A 9,701-nucleotide genomic window follows, 5' to 3' on the forward strand; every position below is an offset into this window, starting at 1 on the left:
GTCTGCGAATGAAAGCAAACATGGAAATTTGCCTGCCGGCTGGCCTGTTTTATTGTGTGTCATTGTCCTCATACTTCTCTCACACTCGACTCCATGTAGATTTGTATATTTGCCTTTATTTTCATTTTTTTACTTATCGTTTTTCTTAAGCTTGTCCACCAAAACTACATTTTACTGTTCTTTACTGTGTTTTGATGTCCGCAGCGACAAATTTGATGCTCGTATAAACCGGATGCCTGTCAAAAAGTATTCATCAAATAATAAAAACCAGTGATATTAATTACCTTTTTATTTTTGGAAAAGTTTCGGACAAATGAGCGTAATAGAAATACTGTAACAAAAGAGAAGAAAATAACCAATTTTCGTGACCGAAAATAAACTTTAAATTCAGAAAATGCATCAAAATATCTATATATTTAAATATTTTAAATTTGAGCGGCAATAAAGTGAACCGGATTAAATTGATTGGTCATATGATACTTTTCCGCTTAAGTGTAACTCAAAGGAATATATGTAGCAAAATAAGCGTTTAAGTATTTATCGTTTTTTTCAAAATTCTTCTCAGAACTTGATAGTTTCACAAACTCGCCCGTAAAAAACTCCAGACGACCTCGAGCTAGTGTGAAAAAACAATTGAGCAGTTTCTGACACCCGACGGCGAGCAAAGAAACAAACGGACTGTTATACATAAATATGTCTGTATGTATTTATGAAGATATCCATCATGCTAAATTAGTATGCGACAACAATTAACAGCCAAGGGTTCGTACTAGGAATGTTAATCCCGGGAATCCGGCGTTTTCAAGTCCCAAAAAATCCCGGGATTCTTGGCAAATAATCCCGGTATTTTCGGGTATTTTGTAATTGGCATTTTAGAAACTCATTTTCTTGACCAGTATTGGCTATACATATTTCCTTTTTTATTTAATAATTAATATTTTTTTATAAATTTCTAGCTCATTATACATACGTATAACACCACTCGATAGTAAATTTTAAACACAAATATCAAATATTCCCGAAACCATTGGCCAAATATAGTAAAATTGCGTTTTAAGTTTTTTAATCTGACGTCAGTAATCCAAAAATGATTTTAAAAATTCAAAGAAATGTGTTTAGAGAAGACGTATGGGTATCAAATTAAAAAGGAAATCCTATAGAATTTAAACAGATTCCAAGTTTTTGGTGCAGAAGGACTGGTAAGTATTGAAATTTTATCCTTTAAATTTCGCAATATTTGTTTTTGAAACAAATTATATGGTAAGGACGTATATAAACTCGATTACATCCTCGAATTTAGTCCATGTAACTTTAACAGCTTAAAAAATTACCTATTCGTCCTTGTAAATCCAAAAAATTTTATTTTTTTTTAATTATAAAGAAATTTCTTCTTACATTTGGTATCCATATTATTTATTCTACATTGCATTGAATTTTTTAAATAATCTTTGTTATTATAAAGTTCTTTAAAATAATAATAATAATAATACGGATCTACTTATATACCGCTTTTCTAGATCAGGTAATTTTCCAAAGATATTTTCATTTTAAGTTTTCATTGTGAATGGAAAACAACCAAACTTCAACAGGGCAAAACATTTAAAATTATAGGCTGAATTTCTTTATTCATTCTGAACGTTTGGAATAAACTTTTTTGTTTACTTATTCTTTAGAACATTCCTGATGATATGTTAACGTATATTTCAAACGTATTCTGTTTATTCCGGCTGTGAAATGGGATTATCCGGAATGTATAAAGAAACGCAGCCATAATAGTCGTACATGGCGTATGAGTAACATTCTTTCCTGTTCATGTTTTATACGAAAACTCATTGACTGGCATACTTACGTATGCCATACTTACATTGTGGGCATGCAATGCACCCACATATTGAAAGAGCTAAAAAGCTGAAAAGCACACAGAGGTGATCATACCATTCCTGAAAACGAATATTTTCCGGGTAAAACGGACTACTGCGTAACAACGCTCACTTTTAGTAAAGTGCATCATACAGAGATTGGGTTTTGTTGAGTAGGCATGGTATACACTGAGCAACTGGCATAGTGTTTCTGCCTTGCAGACCATTGTAGTATATTTTAGGTAGAACTAGTGGCTATACAGAAGCTTCTGATAGTCTTCGTCTAATGGTTGCCAAAACAATTGAAATTTATATCTACACCGACAGTCAAACCTTCATCAAGATACTAAATGCCGTCATCATGATCAATTCGCAAATGGTAGCAAACTGCCGCAAATACATCTATGTGATGTGAGAGCAGTTCGCTGTGCATCTGATAGCAATGCCAGGACATTGTACCCATTACTTCTGTCGAAGCTGCCAGAGATAAAAAGAGCTTGAGGCTGTTAGGCATTAATTTGTGAATGTCCTGCATTATGTATAAGATGAGAAAAATATTTGGGTACAGAGATGTTAAACGATCAAAACGCTGTGGTGAAGTTGAACCTAAGGCAACTGCTCATATTCTTTGACTTCGCGAAGTGGTTCAAAATGGAGTAGGAGTTTCGTGATATCTGTGGTATCACAAAGGACTTACCCTATAGGCCTACGTGCGCTGCTAGGAGCACCAGCCGCCACTTGAACCTAAACCAACCTAGAAAAAGTAGTTGTCACAGATATTTTTATTAAGGCTGCATTTCTTTATTCATTCTGAACGTTTGGAATAAACTTTTTTGTTTACTTATTCTTTAGAACGTTCCTGATGATATGTAAACGTATATTTCAATGGCATTCTGTTTATTCTGGTTGTGAAATGGGTTTATCCGGAATGTATAAAGAAACGCAGCCTAAGTGTTTGCTTAACATCTTTGTGGAACATTTTAATCCACTAATCGCCATCTTTTCAAAACAAGACCAAACCGATCCTTTCTGGTTGAAATTAATGTGATAAAACGCTCTATGAAAAAAATAAATTGAAATTGCTAAATTTTACTAGGTTAGGTTAGAGTTATGTTACCGTTAGGCCGTTATGTTACTACTGTATAATTTGATCCACCGAGTTCATTTATGCAGCGCAGAAAATTTAGTCGGCTAAGCAATATAGAAAGTACTTGTTGAAGAAGTAGTTGTGCATTTTGGATTGAGCGGGACAGTGGCAGAGATAATTTTCGAAGCTCTTCACCTCTTCGCCGTCTCTGGAGCTTCGACTAAAATCGCTGGTTGGGTAGCCCAACCACTTTCCGTGCGTGCCCATCGGGCAGTATCCGGCGATTACCTCGACTATTAACCTGAGAGAAGTACCGTCCAACCAGGCAAAAGCTATGGATCGCTTTACAACAAGTTTTGGCCAAATTTGCCTGGCCGTAGGTTTCCATAATCCACCTGACGTTTACCTCCTCGATGAGTTCAGCATCCGATATTTGCGTCCCTCTTCTTGCCAGCTCATCGCCTATACAGTTGTCAGGTATGTCCCTGTGTCAGTGACCAGTCAAGGAGTATTTTGATGCCAGCAGGTTGAAAATTTTGCTAAAACAATAATTATGTTTGAAGTTGCTTTTTATCTGTTTAAAATTGGATTTTTTACCAAAAGGACAAAACTTTATCCCGCTGTAAAAAAAGTAGCCTCATTGTGTAAGTCGCAAATTAGGCTAAATTATACGACTCGGCAACATTGGCATTGTCTACTGTCGTGCTGAAATAAATAAAGGACGAAAATTGTCGAAAATTGTACAGTGCTGCCAAGTTTTTCCGTTTTAATACACTAGTCGAGTGGAAATTTTAGGCAATGACGTGAAATTTTCGATACGATTCGACTCTCGAAAAACGACTTGCATTCGACACGACTCGCGCAATGAGGGTGAAGATTATAAAGTTGAGAAAAATCGTATCGGAATTAGACTACTACGTATGGATACTAACGTTTGGGCATAGTTTAGTTGAGGTCTTGAAATGACTGTAGCCCTGAGAAGAAATAACGTTGGCTGGATATCCAGATGACGCCGATTTCAAAACCCCTTTACTCTCGCAAATCAAGTCTGGCCATAAAGTATTCAATAAGAATCTACAGCCATTCAGATTTTTGTAATTTACTGCACTATATACTAATATGTACATAGTACATACTTATGTAGCTATATGAAACACTTCTATTAACATTATAAAAGGAACCAGTATGAGTATTTTGCAAACAAAAAAAATTGTGAATAGAATTTAAATTCCTTTTCATAACAAAATAATTTCCGATTGAGGCTGTCTCCACTGTTCTAGCATACACAAGCAATCTCTCGCACGGCACCAATATGTCCTTCTGATTTTTCTATGCTTGTGAAATTTCTTGTGAAGCTTATTTCCAAAAATAAACAGTAGCATCAAATAACAAAGATTAGGAAAACGAAATGAAAAAAAATCCGTATCTTCCTCATGTACTTTGGAAGCATCCCTTCTACTAGAAAGTATAGAAATGCTACAACTCAGTCTCTCTCTCGAGACAATTGGGCCAACTATTGTGGTAAAACAGCTACATATATAACAAACTTCGCATAATTACAGGCAGAAGCGCAACAGACGCATAGAAAAGCCATTGTGGCAAGTAAGTAGTGATAAACAAAATATTGAATATACATATGTATTTATGTACGTACATATCTATATACATACATATGTATATACGAGTTTGCGTACATGTAAGTTGGTAAATATGTATTTGGTATCGAAGTCGACAGCGCCGTAGGCGTCAACGTCATTGTAAATGTACGACTAGTGTTGCCGTTTGGTTATTTTTTACCGAAATTGTTATTTTTTTCCTTTATCCTTATAAAATTTGGTAATCTATTTTCAGTTCGGTAACTTTATCGATTCCGTGTTATATATTTGTTAAGAAGAGTAAATATATCCTCCACTCACATCCATAGATCAATACAAAGCTATTCTGATTCCATATTTGTAAGAGACCCATAAGAGTCTTCACAGGAAACAACATTTTTTTCTCTGTTTCTGCAACGATGTGGGCAGCAACTAGTCCTGCGAAAGTTGTTCCATCTCTAACAAACTGTTCAAAAGCGGCTATTGCCATACCCAACCTGCTCCTTCACAGAAGGTTGTGTGTAGTTGTACCTTTCCTTTGCATTGTCTATGATTCACACATAGCTATCATGGCTGTCTGATTGTCCGAGAAGATCCAACTTTTTAATTAATGAAGTTTTAAGTGAAGTTTTTTTTAACATAGGAAATCAGAAAATCTTGCAAGCCTTCAAAAGTTTATCTCTTTGAGATATAGTACACCCTTCAAATCATTTTGCATTCTCAGGTAAAATTTTCTATGACCATATTAAGTTAACAGTTTTTTGCCTGCTTGTTTTTAGAATAAAGTGGAAAAAAACCTTGAAATTAATATCGGAACGAGATATATACGTATGTAATTTGTGTACATACATTAAAATTTCATGAACCTTTTTTTTGGAAAGCCTGAATAGAGAGGTGAAATATTTTCAGACAAAATCTTTATACAATCAATGTAAAAGTCCACAGAAAATAAAAAAGGAAATGTGCCTCCTTGAAATATGCAACCACTTTTGTATGCTTTTGTTCATAAATATAACTTTAGCTCTTTTCGAGGTTGATGGTTCGGGGCTCGGGTCGTCAGTATAACAATCATTGCTATCATCAGAATCTGAGTCACACATCATGCCGAAATCGCACACGACCTTCAAAAGTGACACATGTCAAAATTTGGCATTATTAAAATTAGTCGACTTCAATTCTCATATAAAAATTTAAGCGTATCATGATGGTTTTGGCGACCTTTTTATTTCTTAACTTGTTAGTTGTGCCGCACAGTGCCGCGACTCCATACAAATGATGGACAAAAATAGAAGGAGTGGTCAGAATTGGCTGAAACTTCACACCTAGAAGTATTATGCCCCTCTAATTTCAAAAATGAAATCGGTTTTTCTGTACCGGTTACTCATTTCGAGAAAACCGAGTTTTTCTTGCATTTTTATATGAAAATAGTCATTGTGGACATGTGTTGATGTAAGTGGAAGGAGGCATCAGAATGGGCTGAAACTTTACACCTGAAAGGACTATATCACGGCAATTTAAGAAAAAAAAAAACGTTTTTCAGCATCTGTTACCATTTAATTAAAAAATTTTTTTTTTTACAATTTTATAAAAAGGTAAAATAACTCATAATCATTGTAGACATATGTTTATAAAAACCGAAATAGTATTCAGAACTTGTTGAAACTTTACACCTAAAAGGACTAACCCATGCTTATTTCAAAAATGAAATCGATTTTTCAGTACCGCGTACCCATTAAAAAAAAAAGATTTTTTTTTACATTACTATATGAAAGACAAATAAGGCATAATCATTGCTGATTGTGGTGTTTACGAAAACAGGAAGGAGTCGTCAGAATTTATTGAAACTTTACATCTGAAGTGTCTATATTACTCTAATTTTAAGAAAGTAATCGTTTTTTTTGTAACGGGTACCCATTAAAAAAACACCGAGTTTTTGCACATGATTATTTAAAAATGAAATATGGCATATCATTGTTGCTAAGTGTTCAGAAAAATAGTCTTAATAGTCAAAATTCGTCTAAACTTTACTTCCTAAATGAATACATTATGGTAATTTGAAAAATTAAGTCGGTTTTCCTTACATGTTAACCTTTAGAAAAAAAAATTCTTTTGATTTCATTTAAAATAAAGCATAATCACTGTTAAGTAAGTAAGTAATAATAGCTGTTATATGGTAATAACATATAATATGTTAATAAAAACCGAACTAGTTGTTATAATCACTCAGTTTCAGAGTCCTCAGAAGAGGAGGAAGTGATCACTGATTCAAATGATTCCATGCTTTTGTCTGCTTCGTCACTTTCAACAATGTATTTATTAAAGCTGAGATCAGAACCCTTTAAATATTTGTTTCTCTGTTTTATATTTCTTTTAAATGCAACTAATGGATCTGACGATAATATCAAACGAGTCATTAAATCCGTATTGCTTTGTAGTCTTCCAGTTTTTCGAGAACGATTAAGCCGATATTTTCTTATGTTTTTGTGTGAACATTTTCTGATAATGAACCTGATAAAATAGGTGGAAATACAGAATAAGAAAATAAATGAAAACATAGCTTTAAAATCATTACCTATTGGTAAATCAAAGTATTTAATAACATCACGTCCACGTACTAAAACTTTATGCACTGAACTTGGCATGTTATACCAACCATAATTTCTAAGGTATAACTCTCTTGTTTCGTTCAACAAAACACTAAACTCTTGGGTTTTTATTTGTTTTCCACAAGAGAGGACTCTTAGCACCAGAGAAAAATTCATGAAATTTTAAACTCGCGTTGAGCTACATTTTCCACTAATAGTAAAACGTTGAAATTTTTGCACACGTAATGTAATTAGTTAGGTGAACAAAATTATAAAAAGACTCAATCAAAAAAAAAAATATATAAAAAAATTGGACCTCCATGATGTGCATACATTTGTACTATCATTTTCGCAAGCTGTTTGCTGCTTAAGCAAAATAGTACTCTTTATGCAGATGAAGAGTAATAGGTATGTTATTTATTTTTATTTGCTTTTGGTTCGCCTTTCGTCTAATCATTGGTTAACATATTATTTGTAAACTGGTGTCATTGCTCTATATATATATATATATATATGTATATATATATATGTAAATCTTCGTATACCTTTGTTTTTGGCTCCCATACCGTGATGCATATTTAAGTATTTTAATTAGCTGATAATTTTTTTCATTTCAAAGCACCCTGTACCTCTTAATTTTTTTTTTTTGGCACTTTTAGCTTTAATTCAATACCTTATTTTTGAAAAGCGAACCAAAATTTTAGATCTTAGGGCATTCAGAAAAAGTATTGTAAATATAGATCAGCTAAAATAATACCAAAAAAAAAGGCATTTAGTCACTTTTTCAAAATTGAAAATTTTCAAATATTGGAAAAAGTTGGAAGAGATTTCGATTGTTTCTGTTAGTAGAAGGTCCAAACTACCATAACCAAAAAAAAAATTTCACGAACTTTCAAGATGTTTTTTTTTTTTTGTCTCCAAAGTTTACCAATTTTCGGATTTTGGTATGTTTAATCATATACTTATTTATTAATAAAAAAAAAATATTTGTATAAATTTTTTTCCATGAACCATGCATTTCTTGGTTTGTCGCATATATCTTTATCAAAGTGCAAAAGTTGATCTTGCTAGGAATAAAAATGTATTTTTAACAAATTTTTAACTGCGACCACTTTTATGTGCGAATCGCCGAAATGAAATGGTATGTAGAAAATAGGTGTACTTTGAGGGGGTGTGTGAGGCTGAAAGTTGTTTTTATCACAAAATAACTTATGAACTTCTCTTAGTTGGAGATTTAGCTGTAACTTGACATCAAGACATCTAAGTTTCAAGACAGTCGATTTTTGTATTTTTGTCCACCTTCGCGGCACTGTGTGCCGGCTCGAGTTCAAATGTTTTTACACAATTTTAATTAAAACTCAGGATTAAAATTGTCCAAAAACATTTGACCTCGAGCCGGGTACCACCTTTCCTAAAAAAAAAGGAATTATAGAAATCGGTTAAAGTGGTCCAAAGTTATGCGGTAACATACATAAAAAAATTTTCCGACGAATTGATAACCTTCTCCTGGTTTTGAAGTCGGTTAAAAAATCCAGTTTATTCGATTTTCAAAAAACGAACACTAACGAAAAACCGCCTATAGATATGCAAAAGTTCGATGGAAACCGACTTGGAAAAACCGAATCAATCATCCTAATATATGTGCATAGCTTCAGTACATAAAATAAGTTTGAATTTCTTAATTTTTTTTGCGTTTTTGGTAACAAATAAAAATCATTATGGCAACACTGTGTACGAGCATCCATTCAGCGAAGCACCTTCGCTTACCTCGTATGCCTTATCACAGCAGCAGCGCATTTCCATAACTCATACATACATACATACATACATACATACATATGTACATAAGTATATATGCACGCGTGCACGCTTATCGACACTATTGGCGCACTTCGCCATCAAGTAGCTCCATTGGCGTTGGCGTTGGTGTTGACGTCGACGTCGGCTTCACCTTTGGCGCTTTCGTTTGCTCCAACAGCTCGAATGCTGCTACCGGCAATTAAAGCATTCCAGTGGCACACGCTCATACAGTACGCCACGAGCCGCGCTAACGATTGGATGCAGAAAATTTCGAGTACGCACAGCACAGCTGTCAAGTGTGAAGTCGAGTATTTTATCGAATCTGTGCAAACGTTGAGTTTTAAATTAAGATTTAATTGAAATAATTTATTTGTAAACTAGAACGATTTGTTGACAATTCAGCTGTAATATATGTATGTAGTGCAGACGAAGGGGACTCACTATAATTGTAGGCACTGGGCATTAAACCAATTAAATCAAATAATTTAACTGAAAAAATTGTAGAATTACTAAAACGTTTTTTTTTTTTTTGTTTAATTGCTACTATAGTTCGATTCAAACGCGCCGAAAAGTAATTCGAAACCCGTTTCCTTTTGCTCCAATGCTGCTGCTCGCTTGCAGCAGCTTCCAAGTGCAGTGCTACATTAATAAATGCAAAAATACGCAGCTAATAAATTATTTTAAGCCACTCGGCGTCTAAGTGGATTTGAATGTAATTTATGCAACAATAAACACATATAAATAGCAAAAAATTGTTTGTGAATTAACTAAACTT

This window comes from Rhagoletis pomonella, unplaced genomic scaffold, assembly GCF_013731165.1.
Source record: "Rhagoletis pomonella isolate Grant_MI unplaced genomic scaffold, Rhpom_1.0 Rhpom_scaffold_00011, whole genome shotgun sequence".
NCBI lineage: Eukaryota > Metazoa > Arthropoda > Insecta > Diptera > Tephritidae > Rhagoletis > Rhagoletis pomonella.